The sequence below is a fragment of the Acanthochromis polyacanthus genome, chromosome 20 (assembly GCF_021347895.1).
Source record: "Acanthochromis polyacanthus isolate Apoly-LR-REF ecotype Palm Island chromosome 20, KAUST_Apoly_ChrSc, whole genome shotgun sequence".
NCBI lineage: Eukaryota > Metazoa > Chordata > Actinopteri > Pomacentridae > Acanthochromis > Acanthochromis polyacanthus.
In genome coordinates, this window is record NC_067132.1 from 14,561,951 (window position 1) to 14,579,281 (window position 17,331).

At 38.9% G+C, this 17,331-nt stretch overlaps 1 protein-coding gene across 3 annotated transcripts in view; it reads left to right on the top strand.

The window, feature by feature from the left end:
• Positions 1-17,331, top strand: part of ctnnd2a (catenin (cadherin-associated protein), delta 2a) — a 267,403-nt gene that overhangs the window by 18,392 nt on the left and 231,680 nt on the right. The window contains exon 2 of one of the 3 annotated variants that reach the window (XM_051940357.1): positions 11,435-11,491. The exons of the other annotated variants lie outside the window; for them this stretch is intronic. The gene's annotated coding sequence lies outside the window, so the exon portion shown is untranslated. The remainder of the gene's footprint in view (positions 1-11,434; positions 11,492-17,331) is intronic. 3 annotated transcript variants of the gene reach the window in all.

Below are 17,331 nucleotides of genomic sequence, written 5' to 3' on the forward strand. Positions count from 1 at the left end.
TATATATATATATATATATATATATATATATATATATATATATATATAGAGAGAGAGAGAGAGAGAGAGTTAGATAGATAATCCAAACTAAATCTCACAACATTTAACAGGAGAGAATTGCGAGAGAGCCACTGCACTCAGCCAAGCAGCTGTCCATTACAAACTTAGGAGGAAAACACAGTATGGCTCCATTAAGAAGAGCAAAGAAAGAGGCAGCAAACAGTGGTCACAGTGGTCTAATAATTACTTCCAAAGCTGTAAAGCCAGAGTGGCTTTTTATGAACTGATTTACTGATGACTGAGATATAACAAAAAGTAATCTTCCATCAAAAAGTTTCAAATCCCTAATACCACTAACAAATTGCTTCTACTGCGGAGTGTTATCTGTTATTACACCAGGCCACAGTGGGAATAAAGGCTCAGCCATATAAGCTGTAATGACTTTCAGTTGTGAGACACACAGGAAACTAAATGGTATGATTTTAAAATGTTAATAGTGTCTTGAATGTTTGTCCACAACATACAGAATCAGATTTAGAAGTGAAGACAATTATTCCCCAGTACTCATCCATGCATATAGAACTTCTTGCTGCGTTTGATGTTGAGTTGAATTTGTCCGATATGTTAATCCATTTGGACAGTCCATAAAATCATGAGTAAAGTCTGATGGATGTCAGTGTCAGATTTTTCCTAAGTGTGTTTATTTTTGATGGGCAGGGAAGCTTTTTCAACATTCACCGTTGATGTCATCCAGCATGTGCAGGTATATGTGTGTGTTCTCGCGCTCATCTCATGTAAATTATATATGTATGAAATGTGAGAGATAGGATGTGTAGGTGTAAATACTCTGTCTCTCTTATCCAACTCTCAGGGGTATGCTCTTCTTGTCATGCCACAGCACAGCCAATGCACTGTGGCTTTATAGGTTTCATACTGTAGTGAGCTCTAGCCTCCAGCCAACAGAAGCCTCTGCTGTGGATGGATATAATAAAACTTTATATTGTGGTAAGCTGTGGTGACATTGTAAATGGGAAACTGCGGCAGTGGATAGAACAGAGTAGCAATATGTGCATCTTATGAGTCACAGTCGAAGCTGCTGCGCGCCTCCTTTATGAAAAGGGTTTAATGTGTCCTTTGCATATTAGAATTAATCAGTTAGCATTGAATTGCCACTGATGATATTTTCCTTGAAAAATGCTATTTTTTTCACTAATTAAATTCTGCCTGCAAGAGTAACCTGAAATGTGTAAACATTTTTTCCTGGCAGTCGTTTCATTTGATAAAAAAACATGAATGCCATTTTATAGGTTTTTCAAGGAAAAATCTTGTTAGTCACTAGAAAGTGTCACTGTGGAATTGGTGCTGTGTTCAAGAGGGAGTAGAAGTAGGATTTTACTTTGCCATCTAGATTTTTCTGGCTGTGCAGTGGTCGGTGGTTATCACTGTCGCCACACTGGTGACCTGTCCAGGGTGTCACCCGCCCTCTCCCTAAGTCTGCTCCAGCCCTCCCATGACCCTAATGAGGATTAAGCGGTGTACAGAAAATGGACGGATGGATGTATCTTGATTTTCCTGGCTGGTTGCTGTATCAAACTACTGAGAGAGTGTATTCATACTGTATGCATCTATTTTAGTTTGTAAAACAACTAGTTATGTAACCAATTTAAATACACAATGTGCACTTTGTGTGCATGTGCAAACAGATTGTGTCTGAAGCTCACATGATTATCAGACTGCAGCGGGGTATCTGTGAAGTGTTCCTCGCTCTTTTCTTTCTCCGCTTTTTGTTTATTCCTTTCAGTCTCTGTCTTTTTCTTTTTATATTGTTCCATCTTTTCCTCTGCCTCTATCCAACCTCTTACGAATACTGACCTGTCAGTTTTGATCTCCCACTCTCCAAGTAGCTGCCCTACTTATTTAGTGGGGGTGGGGGTGACATTACAGTGATGATTGGAGAATCGAATGCAACAAGCACAAAAAGTAAAGAAAACAAAATGAAAAAGCAGCTGGAAGCTATCTGAAAAGGAGGCAGAAATTAGTGAACAGGGTGGTTTTCTAAAAGCCCCTGCTTACATCTGACCATTCTCGTGTTTACAACATTTTGTGAAACTAATAAAACGCCGTCAGATATGAAATGACCACCCATTTTTCTTTGGAGCCAAATCTCATTTTCCCTTTTGGTCCTGTCGTGGAGGAATGCACTATTTCATTAGATCACAGAGCGACTCGGGCCTGCTGTGTTAGAGATAACACTCAGGTAAATGGTGGCTTCTATCCTCTTTGAATGCCAATCATATCTTCACATACAAGACAGCGGCAGGATGACAGTCTCGGTCAAGGTTATCAACTGAACCCACCATACGCTCATTGCGCTCTGTCGGCCTTTTTTTCCCCTCACTGTCCCCTCACTTCCTCACTCTTCCTCACTGTGTCTCTGAGTGTTGAAGATGGGATATACCTGTGATGCTTTCAGAGGCACTTTTTCCTGTTCAGTCACACTATCCCTCCACTTTTCAGAGGTACTGGGAATGCGTGTCGTCTCAAAGCGTTAACAGGTTAGTGCTCCACAGAAGTCATCGGCTCAGATGGTAATTGTGCAGACATGGGTGAGTGATGACTTAAGAGAGATGTGTGCTGGCATTTCACTTCATTTCCAAACACTTCAGTGTTTAATGTGCTCATACAGTGTATTTGAATGTACAGCCAGGAGTGTAGGTTGAAATAAATGGAATTTCAAAAATGGTTCTCTTTCAACTTGTGCTGTATTAAGCAGGGATAGAGGAAACAAACAAATAATGCTGTGGATTCTCTGCACTCCCAGCTGTTAATCATGTTTATATACATTGTTTAGTCACTATGTCAAAGACTGAAACTCCATTTAATTGTGATGTATCTCTGATTATGTCTGTTTCATGAGCTTGGGGAGAGAAATGTCATATTTTTCAGCACCATGGACAGCTCCTGGATGTGCATTTATAGCAAATAGCTGGTGACAGCAGTTATATTTGGAGCTTTTATGTTCAGCACCAGCTATTACCAGCCTGATTTCCTCTACAGAGTCTCAAAGTGCTGGCCAAAGCCTACTCATTATTAATGTTGATCAATTTTCCAAATAGCCAAATTACCAAGGTTCGTTTTGGAACTGGTTGCCCACAGCAGTAAAGCCAAACTCTCCTTTCAATTACATTAATGAGGGTTTTTGAACTGCTCGGGGTGGCCTAAGACTGAACAAACTGCATTTGGCTTTGCTTTTGGGCAAATTGGTAATGATGCTTCATTTCCCCAGCAAGGCCAGCTGAATGATGCTGGATCTAAGGCATAAAAGAAGACAAAAGCCCTGTTTCATTACTTCAAAGTTGTTATCTATTGTGCATCTGTGTCGCAGAGAGAAACTGGAAATGCAAAGAATTTTTTTCTTTAAAAAAAAAGCTGTTTAGTGTCACAATGACCACTGTATAATTAGGATGTTGTAAAGTCCACCAGGGTTGTGTTAGCTGTGCTCTCAATGGTTTGTGAACACCCTTAGAAAGCCTTGTAGTTGAGTTATATGCTCACCATTGTGAGAACATTGACTTTAATAGAAATATAAAATACAGAAGCATGAAATTTAACAATCTGAGTTTGGTTGGTTATTTATTTATTTTTTTAGATTAAAATTATTTTAGTTGATTTAAAAATCTAATAAATATGAGAATAGTATTAACTAAAAAACAAAAATAAAAAATTGAGCAGTCTGACCCTGGGGGCTTCGATGAAAACCACACATTGTTCTGTCTTCTTGCAAATTTAAGGCAGTTACAGCGGGTTCCAAGCACTGAAAAATGTTTAAAGGTTTGCACACAGTTTGAAATTCATATTGGATTGTGTTCCCTTACAGGATTGTAAGTCAAGGACAATGCCTGAGAGACTTAAAGGAAGCTTTCAGTGATTGTAAAGAAACAGTGGGAGCCTTGAGTGGCCTTCCCTCAGGGAGCTGTTAGCTGTTAGCCTTTATCCCTCTCTGTCTTACAAGACTCTTGACAGCATATTTTAATTGCTATAAATGGGTCTGGGCATATTGTACATCATTACGTGCATGCGTTTGCATGCTTCAGGGAATGTATAGGCTGTTTTTATTATAATATGAAATATATTCTTGCTCATGCAGTATGTCATTGCAAATACTGTAAATCTTGCACTGTCATCGTGCTTATATAATCTAGATAACAGCTGGCATGCCCTACATGAACATATGTAGGATATTACTGTTCTAAAGTCCAAGAATGAGTGGGCAGGGAATCCCGGATATTATTATGTAGACTTTCAGTATGCAGTGGTGTGGGGAAAGCATGAATATGTCTGTGAGTTGGACTATATGTATTGTTGTTTCATATTTAAAAGGTAAAGGGTAAGGAGCGAATTTGTGAGATGTAAAAATAAAGTCAGAGTGGACTAATGTCTGACTGCCTGAGTGACTCACTGATGTTGAGACAAATGATCTTTGCCGATGGCAGGACTCTGAGCTAATCCACAATCACTGAGCCATGTCTCACAGATCATTCAGTCACTTAACTGTGACAAGTCCCAATAGTTGAAAAATTGGGTAGCACCGCATGTATTGTGTGTTCAATTCACACAAATAACACCACATTTCCTTTACACCGTCTTGCTTGTTGTCACATACACAGTTTTTTGTTACTGCTTTTGACCCTTTTTCACAAGATTTTCCACTTGGTTGAGAAAATCAGTTTTGATAGTGTCAGACCTGTTGTATCTACGTGTGTCGCTGACAGTGTGCTGATTTTAAGGAGATTATCAGATGCACATTGCTCTGACAGGTGTGAGGGAAATGAAAGAGAGAGGAGTGAAACAAAGGAGAGAATTGAGACTCAGTAAAGAATAGACTGTCCATTTTCTCCTCACCTTTTCTCCTACATGCAAACATGTACATCATTTTATGTATTAGGCGTTGTTTTGTGCTTTCCTCCCATCCTCTATTTGCCTAAACCCTGTTTTTCTACAGTTGATCCTCTTGTACACTTGGCCTCTCATCTTCAGTTTCAGAGGTTTGCTGCTGACAGCTCTTTGGAAGGCCACACTAATATTTTGAACATGTTAAGGATCCACAGTATCTATAGTCTGTAAGTCAAGGAGATGAAACCTGCTTAAAAGTTCTCGTTTAGAAAGTATTATGCACAATATAGCATATATAATCATTAAATGTCATATTAACTTTTCTGTTTTTCTCTTCTGTCTGTGTCTTTGACTCTCTATTGATATATAATCTACTCACTAAGCTTAGGATTGAAATGACTTTCAAGTCAAGGGCAGCATCCCAGCAGACTAATAAGGGTGCTATAATTTAAGATTGACTTTTGCATGTCAAATATAATGTCTCAGAGTGTATTTGTTCAAGTGTGATGAAGCTACAGAGAGATGATGTATTTTGATGCTGGCACAGGATCTGGCTGCAGTTACGAGGAACGGCATGCTTAACAACAATCTGGCTAATTAGCAGCACCTTCAAGATTCACCTAATTATCAAATGAGCAAACTGGCAAGCTGTACTTTTTCGTGAAGGCTGTGAGTTCTGCCTGTCATTTAAGTAACTCATGACTACCATTCAGAAGTTGCACTCTTGTTCATATAGAGAAGACAATATAGTGGTTCTGTACCGTGGTGTCGGATGACACCACAGTGGTCTCCTCTGTGCCTGTCCATATCTTTGTTTTTGTTTCCTCTGGCCTTCTTCATGTCAAAATAAAGAACAGCAAAACAGACTACAGGGAGGAAAGTTTACATATCCTGTAGCAGGGAAAAAGTTGGAATTATTTCTACTTCTCTTTTCTGTTTTTTCTGACTGTTGGTCTAGAGATTTCTGACTTTGTATGCAGATGGTTTCTCCTGCATGTCTTCAAACCCAGCACCCAATCTAGGTCAACCATCTCACTGCTTCCCAGCTGCCTGACTGAGCTCAGTGCATATATATATATATATATATATATATATATGTGTGTGTGTGTGTGTGTGTGTGTGTGTGTGTGTGTGTGTGTGTGTGTGTGTGTGTGTGTGCATGTTTAGCGCTCCAGGCTATAACAACAACAAAAACTGAAAATATGTTTTTTTATATTTCTCTCCTTTAAGAGAAATCCATTACATATTAATTTTACTATAGAGAGCTTCTAAATAAATGGTGTACTTGTGGTATAACAGTGCAGTGTATTATAGAAATGCTAAAATAGCGATAGTTGGGGATATTGATTGGAATAATCAATGTTGCCGTCTCTGTTGACTGCTTGCACTGGGGCTTTTGAGAGCAAGCAGAACAGGCCTCAGGCATCAGATCACAGTTGTCTGTGACCGGCCTCCTGAATCACTGAGGCTACTGGAGCCATAAGCCACACCCGCTATCACCTCGTCTGGAGTTGTCTGAGCGTGTTCATTCCTCTGGCAAGAACACAACTTTGACAAACTACCAGTACACAATTCGAAAATGTGCATTTGAGCGGGTTCACACTTATTCCTTTTAGCACATTTATAAGCATTAGGATTCTTGAAATTTAGAAGGAAAACCAACCCACAGAGCGATCTAAGATTTGCACAAAATTTCGCTCATGTACATCAGTTTACACACTTCAGTGTCCACACAAACATGGGAATGATATATGATGAGACAATTTAGGATAGTTTGAACAAAATCTTTTCTAACACGCCACTAATTCATTATGTGATATTTGTAACTTACTGCAGGTTTCTGACTTCTTGGTGGAGAAAGCTAAAGCCATGGGAAGTAAAACTGATTTGCCAGGTTCTACAACAGCCTTGGTAGAAATCCTGCCTTCATGGTGGCAAAAACTGAATGTTAATTCAGTTTTTGCTGGAAATCCAGAGGTTATAGTTTGTTGTGCTGTTTTATTACATTGTGTTACACTGATGTTTCCAATATATTGTCCATGCCATTTATATTAATTAGACTAAATACCAGAAACACCTTAGTATGTATTGTCCTCCACTAAAACTCAGAAACTTGATTTGTTACAAACAGTATAGTATTGAAATTCTAATATTACAATGTTTTATTTATGTCATCCTCTGTTATTTGCATCATGCCATAACAAACATTGTGTTACAGCATTTTTTCTTTGTTTTTTGAAAGTTAAATGGACAGATAAGTTTACAGTTGACATTAACAGTGGCAAATGATGATTTTCAATAACTGTACATGAGTTGAGATTTTAATATGGAGGTTGTTAGACAGGAGATGACTGTATGAATGTGTGTCTATGAAAAAATAAGCTAGGATAAAATATGAAGTACTTTTAAGGCAGAAAAACCAAGAGGACTAAGGAGAGAATTCTGACACTAAAATATGTTTTTGGGGCCTGTTGTGTAAAATCTCTGAACCCTGACCACACAACATTATTTGGCTTTAGAATTTGAAACATACTGTTCATGCATATTGTTATCAGATTGAGAAGTAAAAGGTGTCTGTGTGTTTGACATGCATCTTTTCAGTTCATAAAATTCTCCACAAGAGAATACTGTAGCTATTTTTAGCCGTGGGTGTGTCTGCATATTTAAGACCGTGAATGCGCTGAGTTGTGAAGCTGCTGCCATGATGCCAGTGAGTGTGTGCATTTGTCTCATGCCCGTAACGTGCGCCCTCTTTGTCTCTCAGTGCTGCTAACTGCATTATGCATTATTCAGAGTTTAATATTAGACGTTACATGGAGGTAAATTAGAGCCATCAATCATCCAAGACGTTCAGATGTGCTAGACTTTGGGAATCATTTTTGAAAGGCAAAGCAGCCTGTGGAAATCAGGAGTGATTGGCTTGGGAAATTGGGTATGGAAATTCTAATTATTATTTCTTCATTTTCCAAGCTTTGCCTCATTCTGATGACATTAGCATTATTAGCCATATGTTAGGGATGATGATTATTTGAGCTGTTGAGGATGTTGGCAAGGTGCACACAGCTAATGAGTCACAATATATTCAAAACTCCCAGAGTCAAACATTTCTGTCAAGTCTGTTTACACTTTCCTCCTTCAGGGTTTGAAAAAACAGGAGAGCATTAAATACGGGTAGCCACTTTATTCGGCAATACAGGTCTGATTGCCATCAAGTTGTATTTAAAATTCCAATTAAATGAACAGATTGGCATAAGTCAGTTTTAATAATTCATGCATGGTTCACAGCAATAAATGGCATGTAGACTCTGGAATTTGTCATTAACAGTAATAATAGCTGCGTGTATGTGTGTGTTTCTTTGAATCCTTGAATGCTTGCAGGGGCAGGACTTCCCTTGAGAAAGCAAAATTTTCAGAGAGTGACTTTGCGTCATCAGAAATGTGGCTTAACATGAATGAATGAATTGCCATGTTGCACTGAGCTATTTCAGAAACATTTGTCTTTGAAATGTGACACAGTGTATTAGCTCCTTTTATGCTGACTGTATCCTATTCACAACAGGACGTTTTCTTTGTTTTTCTTAATAAAGCTGTTGCCATCCACTAAGGGGCCCAGTCTTGAATTAGTGCAAAAGTGGATTTTGTTGCTCACTGACTGATGTTCTGGGGCACTTCTGGGGCACTTCATGCAGCTCGTATGTGCGTACACAAATATATGTTGCTGTGATTTAGAAGCAGTCTGTAATTACTGTACTGTGAGTTATCAAAAATGCAACTTGTATGGGACATGATATAAAAACAATCCCTGAAACAAACCTTTAAACAAAGATGATTGTAAAGTAGCAGTCATTTATGAAAAATTACTGTTTGAAATTGTATTATTCGTCTCCTCTCTCCAAACTTGTGGCGGAATTTCCTTGTTTTTAGACTAATGTGCAGAAGTGATTCCATCTGAATTCACACAACACTGGCAAAACTCTTGGCAACGTACCTAGCATCTCGGTTACCTGGTACAGTTGTTGCTTCCAGACATAGTTGCACAACTGCTGATTGAAATGGCACACCTCATATATCCAGCAGAGCAGAGTTGTGTTTGATAGAAGAGAAAAAAATAACTGCTTTCTAAAATATCAGCAGTAAACTTCAGATTTTGGTGACAGCCTCTCAGGAGTAATCTGTTGCAAAAGACAGATAGGTGGCAGGTCCTCCTTGCACAACAGTTTAATGCAGCCTCAAGGCCTGTTACATTACAAATGAAAAGACTGACTGGCGTATTTTTGGACATAAAATCTCCCTCTATGCGCCGACTTTCATTCCTCCTTCGGTCTGCATAAAATATAGAGAACAGATTGTTGTGCAGAGGATTAAAAGAATAATGAACACAGGTGATCACTCCCAGAACATGATGTTAGAGTGTTTAGTATAGAACCAATGGCAGTGTGATGCTTCAAGCTGTTCTCTCACACAAGATTGCTTAGTAGGTATGTCACTGTCAAAACAGTCTCTTGGGATACTGTAAAATACAGGCCTCTATTTGTTTTGGTTTTTTTTGCTCGGAGCCAAATTTAATGAAGCAATTTATACACTTATTTCAATTTAAAATTTGGAACTTTATAAAGCATGAACTACACAAGCCTGCCAGCCTAACCTTAACCTCGTACATTAAATGTTATTATGTGTGCTATTGAGGCTTATTTCAAACTGGAAGTATATGGAGGGTTTTAGTGCAACTCATTTTGAATTTATGATGTTTAAAATGACACTTTGAGTCAACATGTTGATGATAATAAAGTAGCAATTTATAAATCTTGGACTCCACACCAAAAATACTGAAAAATATCACTGTTGAAAGCAGTATTTAGCTGTAGATACTGAAATAATCTGATAAGAGACAGAGAAATTTGAAGTATACTCTGATTGTACAGACTGTATCTGTGATCCTGTAGAAGAATCAGTGCCATATTTGGTCACAAATCATCAGAAACATTAGCTTTCCTTCATTTTTTTTGTATTTCCCATCATATTTGCTTTGCCACGTAATTATAAGCAACTTTCAGATATGCAGTCAATACAGGAAATCTGATGGCATCTGAATGTGTCGACTTGTGTCAGAAAGAGCACCCTAGTCGATTTTGCATGTTAGGTGCAATGACAACTAACATTGCTCTATTATCTTCAACATGATGCAAGTCTAAAGTGTAATGGATATCACGAACATTGAGTTGTGTTATGTGATTTGGGGAAGGTTTTTTCAGCATTTTTGTACCAATATTGGTTTATAACATCACAGACAGTTCAAAGACACTCTGTACCAAAATCACAATTAAATTACTAACAGAAAGTCATAAAACTTTACCGCGATAAAGACAGAATAGTGACAAATCAGATTAATGAGACTCTCCAATAATTAATGTAACCCAGGTTTTGACAAAACAGGAGCTGAAGTTTAGTGTGTTGGTTCCAGCTGTTTGTAGGAGTCTTTCCTCTGAATTTTCTATGCACTATGTTAGTATAAAAATTATTGCATGCATATTGTAACTTGTTTAGTAATTTTACTGGTATATGTGAATGCTGCCCTGTGGAGCATTAATTTAAACATGTCTAGAAGATAGAATGCCAACCCTTTAACAGATGAAGCCAACAATGTTATGTATCCTTTGTCTGAAAGGGCTGATTTGTTTGGGTGTCTCAAATGTGCGTAGGCTCGTGCTATACCAGGGCACCAATTGATTTCGGAAGTTGCTGATTTGATTTTAGTTTTTGTCTTTGTAATACTGAGCTCACCTAAATGGAAGACAATCATTTCTAATGTTATCAAATACACCTGTGCTTTTCCTGCTAATACAAGCCACTGTGGAAAAGGTCTGTTACACTGAGTCAGTAGCTTCTACGGATCAATCGGGTCGAAAGCACTTGCCATGCAGCAATAAATTAGCTGGCTTGGGCTAAGACAGTAACATCTGACAGCTGTCATTCCTCTACAGGTAGTGCACAACTTATATTTGAGCCCTGTGGTTCATTTTAACATGAACAGCAGCTGTTTGATGGGTTCTTGAATGCTTAGATGTCTGACACATGAAGCATAGCTTTAAATCACCGGATTTAACAAATTTGAGTGTCATAAAAACAAAGAAAACTGTCTGTATAAGTGTTATGTTCACTGGAATGCAGGTTTCAACTTTTCATTTATTTGCCATGTTATAAATATAGTTGCAGTGCAGGATATTGCACGTGCCTGCAGGTGTGTGAATATCTGTGAATGTCGAAAGAATGATCGATGTGTTTTCAGGTGGTGATGAATAAGTGTACGCATGCATTCCAGCTGTTTCCTTTACAGTTGTGATTTGATATCAAGGTGTTTATTGGGTTTACTTGACAACATTTCTGCACAGCATGTAAAGGTTTAAAAAGCAATTCTAAAAGTAAGGAAAGACAGATTAACAAAATGGAAGAAAATACAAATATCCTGATCAGCCAGCCATAATTGAGCAGGACTGGCTTGACCAACACACTAACTCTTTTCACATTCTTTATTGATTCACAGTGCTGTCTAGCCTGTGTGCTGTCGGTCAAGATTTCCCCTTGGCCTGATTTGGAGAAGGTAAGAAGACCTTTTTGACACAGGCCATTTCCAGTACTGACATTTAGACTTGTCATAGTGGGATAAAGTACAGGTGTTACTAATAACACTTAGAAAGACTCCTTCAATTCAAGTGAGCCACAACAGTTTGACATTGAGCCAGGACATGAAACTGAAGCAGGAAAACAGAATTCAGACAGCTTTTTACTTTATTCCCGTTAACCTGGCATGTAGATCTGCAGGAGGATTAACGCTCTACATACTGTGTTTCAAATTATCGAGAAACCCCCATCTTTTTCTGTAGCTATACACACATTTCTTCCCAACCTACGCTGCATTTCAGAGCTTTGTTAATATTTCAACAGTGTCTTTTTATGTGAGGGGAGGAGACACACTTTTGATTGTGCTCCTTATAGGAGCTATGACCACAGTGGCTTCCAGATCACGCAATACTTGGGACCTGGCTGGAGGATGAAACAGCAGACTGAATTGAATCGAGAAAAATGTGAAGAAAGCCTTATGGCCCCTGTTCATATTGTTGTTAGAAGCAAATTGCTAAAGAAGTTGTCAGATTTTTAAAATCTTCAATGAATTTAGATGCTGTGGAACCCTCAACAGCACAAGACTCAGTGTTTTGCAAAGACTGAAATTCTAATACAATTTAAAATAAACTCTGAAATACAGTCTCTTACAAAAAGAATTTTGACTCCAATGAACTGTGTACTACTTTTTTCATGAGACACTCAAAACATTAGTATTTATCCTGCAGTTTTCCTTCAGTTGAAGATTAGAACTTAGGTTGTGAGCATTTGCATTGCCTACTGTAATCAAGTGGGACATCTTGCTGCAAGGAACAAACTAATTAGATTTTAAAATGAAAAAGTTTGAAGAGAAAGTAGGTTTGTTAAGGGGATAAGAGAGAAGATCAGGTCAGAGGGTGAGTGCAGCAATTAAGGCGGACCGACAAGTCATGGAATCGGGGACTCAAAGAGCTGATGGGTCACAGGGTGAAGTGGGAGGGCACTTCACTGAACCTCAGAGGAAGGTGTAAGCGAATAATGAATGTGTAGGTCCATGTGTGCAAGCATGGACATGTTCATGTACGGTGTGAAGGAGCAGGTGTGGGTCGGAGGTGCCTATCCTGCAAAATCCCTTGACTCAGTATGTTAGCAATCTCTGTGTTGTATGCAGGCATGTTTTTTTTTTTTTTCCAAATTGTGAGTAGACGTGACAGGTCCAGGCCAAGTAGACTGAAGACCAGATTTAATATAAGCAAGAGAGCATCTTGAGGAGGGACCTTCAATCACATGGGTTGTCAGTGTAGTCATTACTAATTATTGCTTGAATTTGCAACACTTATGGGTCCGATGGCATCTATTTTTTTTTAACTCTGCCTCCATTTTGATCTTAGATAAACACCTGTAATGTTACATAACTCCATCTTGTTGTGACGCTGTCTTGTTGGCAACCTCTGTCCACAGATGGTGATGTTAATTCTTTATTGTTGAAATACTCAGATATGTGTGCACGGTGGCAATTTGTTATGGCTAAGTGGTTGACTACGATGTTTGAGAAAGCAAGTGTTGCTTGACTCAATTGGCTGAATGTATTTTTAAGGCGGCATGGGGCGCGGAGTAAGTCTGAAGCATGGAAAGTACTCAAAATGATGTGAAACAAACAAAAAAAGGACAAAACATCTGGTCAACATCACTTCAGTAGTTATTGCTACATTATTACAGGATTATTTGCGTGCTTGCTCACACACCGACATACACAGATGCATACAGGGTAAGAACAGCAGCAACCATGCCATCATTCCTGGCAATGAGTGACCAGATTTAAAACTTGGATCTGGATTTTGAGATTGAGTGTCTGTAATTTATGTCTTCACTTGCCAAACCTTTTGACAAGTTGTGTTCAACTCTAAAACTATCATCTACTAATAGCTAATAGTCTAAATGTATTTATCCAATCGATTTAACTCAGAATTTACTAAATGTTCTTTTTAAGTCTGATAAAGGCTTTAAAATGAAATTGACAGGCAGATAGCGTTCCACAGGCTAATCCTTGAAGCTGTGTTCCTGGTGCACATATGGATAGATATTACTTGTATTTACTTGTTTTGCAACTTGTGAAATAGGTCAGCGTCACCCTGGCTGTGGCTGCAGTCCAAATTCTTTGGAAGTTGAATGAAGTTAAGAATTTAGTTAGTAAATTTTACACTAAAATACATACTGTGTAATTTGTGTCATGTTCTTATTTTGCTCTCTGCACTTTGGTGGCAAAAACATGTGCATGTATCTGCAAGGACATTTGCAAAACCAAAACTGTGCATCCGTAGCATGTAGTAATAGAATTATGTATATAAAATAACACCATGAACCCTTTCGCATTGGACTATCAGATGTAAGATGTGAGTCTAACCCCGGTATGTTGTAACATTTTGTGTCAGACATGACATGTACAATCGACAGTACTACTTTAGATTCATGCATTTTGCAGCTTATGAGTTTCTACTGCAACCAGCAAGGCATGGAGCTGCAGTTAATGCTTGCACACCTCATAACCCGTGTTGCTGTGTCTGTCTGAGAGATATATGCTGTAGTTCGGTGACTGCTTGTCTCGTTTGCAGACTGTAAACTTGTAAAGAAATTAGTAGTAGTCAAACTTCAAACTATGATTTATTTATTTTTTTCCTGTTGGAGTTTTTCTTTTGTTTGTTTACACTTTGTTCTCCAAGGAATGCTGCTAAAAGCTCGGTCTTCTACCATGCTGTCAAAAACAGGAGGCTTTGTCTGAGCTTTTCATGTCTTATCTAAGGCTGAGCCAAATGAAATGTCAGACCATCTTTCCTCCTCAGTTGAATGGGAAGCCGCACACGACTCAAATCAGTCAGAATGCGCTGCAATTAAATGTGTCCCCAGAGCTACAAAAGCCCCTTCTAAGCTGAGGTTCCTGTTACATTGTACCCTGCAGGATGTAACACATCTATTCAATAGCAGCTCAACTGTGCCTGCCGACAATAGCCTCGGAAGAATATTGGGGTGGTGGAGTATTGTGACATTTGATGGCGAATGTGTTGGCACTGGGATTATCTCGGCAGCAGCCACATACAGGGAGTCAGCTTTGCAATTTTCTCAACATAGCACCTGCTGGACACTGAGAGTTTGTGCCGGCTCTATACATGATCACTGGTTTCCTCTGATGGTAAAAGGTTCACAATGATGTGTACTGTTATATGCAATGTCTCAAAAATTGCTTTGCTGCTGCGCTTGGAGTTTTTTCCTTTTTGCTTTTACTGATTCAGGTGATTCAGCCTTACGGAAAAGCCCTTATCAAAGTCACTCAGACTTGTCTTTGCTTACTTAATGCACTGCACTTGCTTGCATTTGTCAGTTTTCTGAATATTGTGAGCATTGTGTCAAAAAAGCAGTGGAATAATAGGGATTATCTGACAAGCTAATGCCACAAAGCACTGTTCATCTCTGTCAGTAAATGCAGAAACAATGAATTACCCCTTTCCTCTACATTTCTTCAGACTTCGACTGTGTCGATTTGCACATTTTACTAAAAATGCACTAAAACACACACTAGTGGGTAAAGAGATTATTACTTGTCAAAACAGGTGCAACTAATAACAGTTGCATTTAATTTAGGTGTGCCGGTGCCAGGGCTCTAGTATTATGCAGGCAGGCGCACTGGCATGGCTTACTGGCACAGCTAAATGGAATGAAGCCTTCATTAATGTCATTAGTCACACCTGTGATTTCCCTGCCATGAGAAAGGACTAATGCGCCTATTGCAAAATACAGTAGATTTTAGTGCTACAGATGTAACTATATATTGTACAGAGTGAAAACCCGAATCACTGCAGCAGAAAACTGCTGCCAAGGAGCCACATATCCAATTATCAATGGGGCGCATGTTTATGCAGGTTCATTCTGTTTTGACATCTGAGGGCTCCGGTTCATTGCTGGAGGTGTTTACTGTGGAAAACTTCTGTAGGAGTCCACAAAGAAGGCAAGGTGAATCCCTCCTCTGTCCACTGCCGTGCACATTTGGCAGTCTCATTCAAGAGAACTGCGGCAGTCAGCCAGTGCATGTAATATGGTCTTCACTGGGGTTCTGGTTTTGCTCAGGAGCCAAAGTCTGCTGACTCATCACCACTCAGGAGGGGAGATGCCAGACACAGAAGTGGTGTTTGTCAGTGAGAGTGAAAATTACCATCTGCAGGCCATCTCACTGGCATGTTTTATTTACCGACACCACCCTGTCTAGCCTGCTGTCGGTCTACTGGCTAGCTGACTGGCTGACGGAGTGACTGGATGTTTGATTTACAGACTGTCTGGATCCTCACTGACTTACTGTCTGTGTAAGGTAACTGACTTGCTTGACACTAATGGCTCACTTGCTCTTAACGCCTGTGTGATTAGCTCTCTAAAGGACATTACTGTGAATAAATATTTGCTCTTAAAAAGTCCTGTATCAAATAATATAATCCTAATAAAATCTATGGCAGGATCTACACTGCAGACGTGTACGTGCACCAGAAGAATGTGCATCCAACCGAATCTGGCAGCACAGATTCGGATCTCATCAAATGGTAAAAGTGAAGGGCTGAGACTAGCAGCAAATTGTAAAGTAAGAGACTCCACAATCAAACCCCACACTCACTCAGTTCATTATTTAGTCTCCTACTGAAGTCAGGGCGTCTGTATTGACAAAATCCTGTCCCTATGGTCTGTTCTCCATAAAACTTGCAAACCAATTTCCTGATTTCTCTGACTCTTTATCTCGCCTTCTCCTTCTCTCTCTATCTCTCTCTCTGCTCTGAGCTCAGACAGGAAAGAAGTAGAGATGTTTAATTGATGACCTAAAACAATTCAGTTCATTAGAAATAGGGTAAGTTTCATTGTCAAACTTTTTTTTTTTTTGCCATTTGTTTTCAACTAGTGCTCGTTGTTGTATTCCAGAACAATCTATTCTGTCTGCTTCCAAAATGCAACAATGGCTGGACAAGCCGTTGTGACCACCGACCTGCAGTGCAGTATATTTTAGGCTGAAGGACGAGTTTGTGCATTTTCTTTTTCTGTCCCCTTCTGGACTGAACTAATGGCACAAAAATAATTTCATTAACAATAGTAGAAAGTAGTGGAAGAATGTTAAAGATTTAACTTGAAGTCTGTAGCTTGTTTTTTGCCTGCATTTTTTGAAATATAAGGAATGAAGACATGGTACAGAAAATAAAAATATGGTATGATGTCAGTAATTAGTGTTTATATTAAAAATATTGCCATAGTGATTCATATTGTAGATGTTTTATGTTAAAAGTGTCAAATGATGCATGGATTATCACTGCCTTATGATGAAGTGCAGATTTGTCCATGCTTGACTGGTGCTAATTTGGTGAGGTGGTGATGAAGGTCAATGACCCAAATGCTCAGACTGTAATCGTGAGAGACACGCATCTCTTTGAAACTAACTGTCATATACATTCGTCACTTTTCTGTATTCTGAATAAAGCAATTAAAGTTGGGATAAGTGGGGCATCACATTTTAACAAGTCTACAAGGACCTCTGTTTGTGAAGTAACATACTGGAAGTGACACAGTTGACAATTGTAACTGTGTGTGTCTAGTTGTTGTAGACTAATTAGTGTTTGTCAGAAGAGTCCAGGTTTTGTTCTTTATTTACATGCCACAAGCACTCACTGTATCCACATTGGGCCACACTGATTGCCTGACTGTCATGCTTAAAGTATTTCACTTGATATGTACTACCTATTATTTTCAACTCCTTTTCAATTCCTGCTTTGAGAGTAGTGTTATTTCTCATTACATAGAAAGATAGCACACCACAAC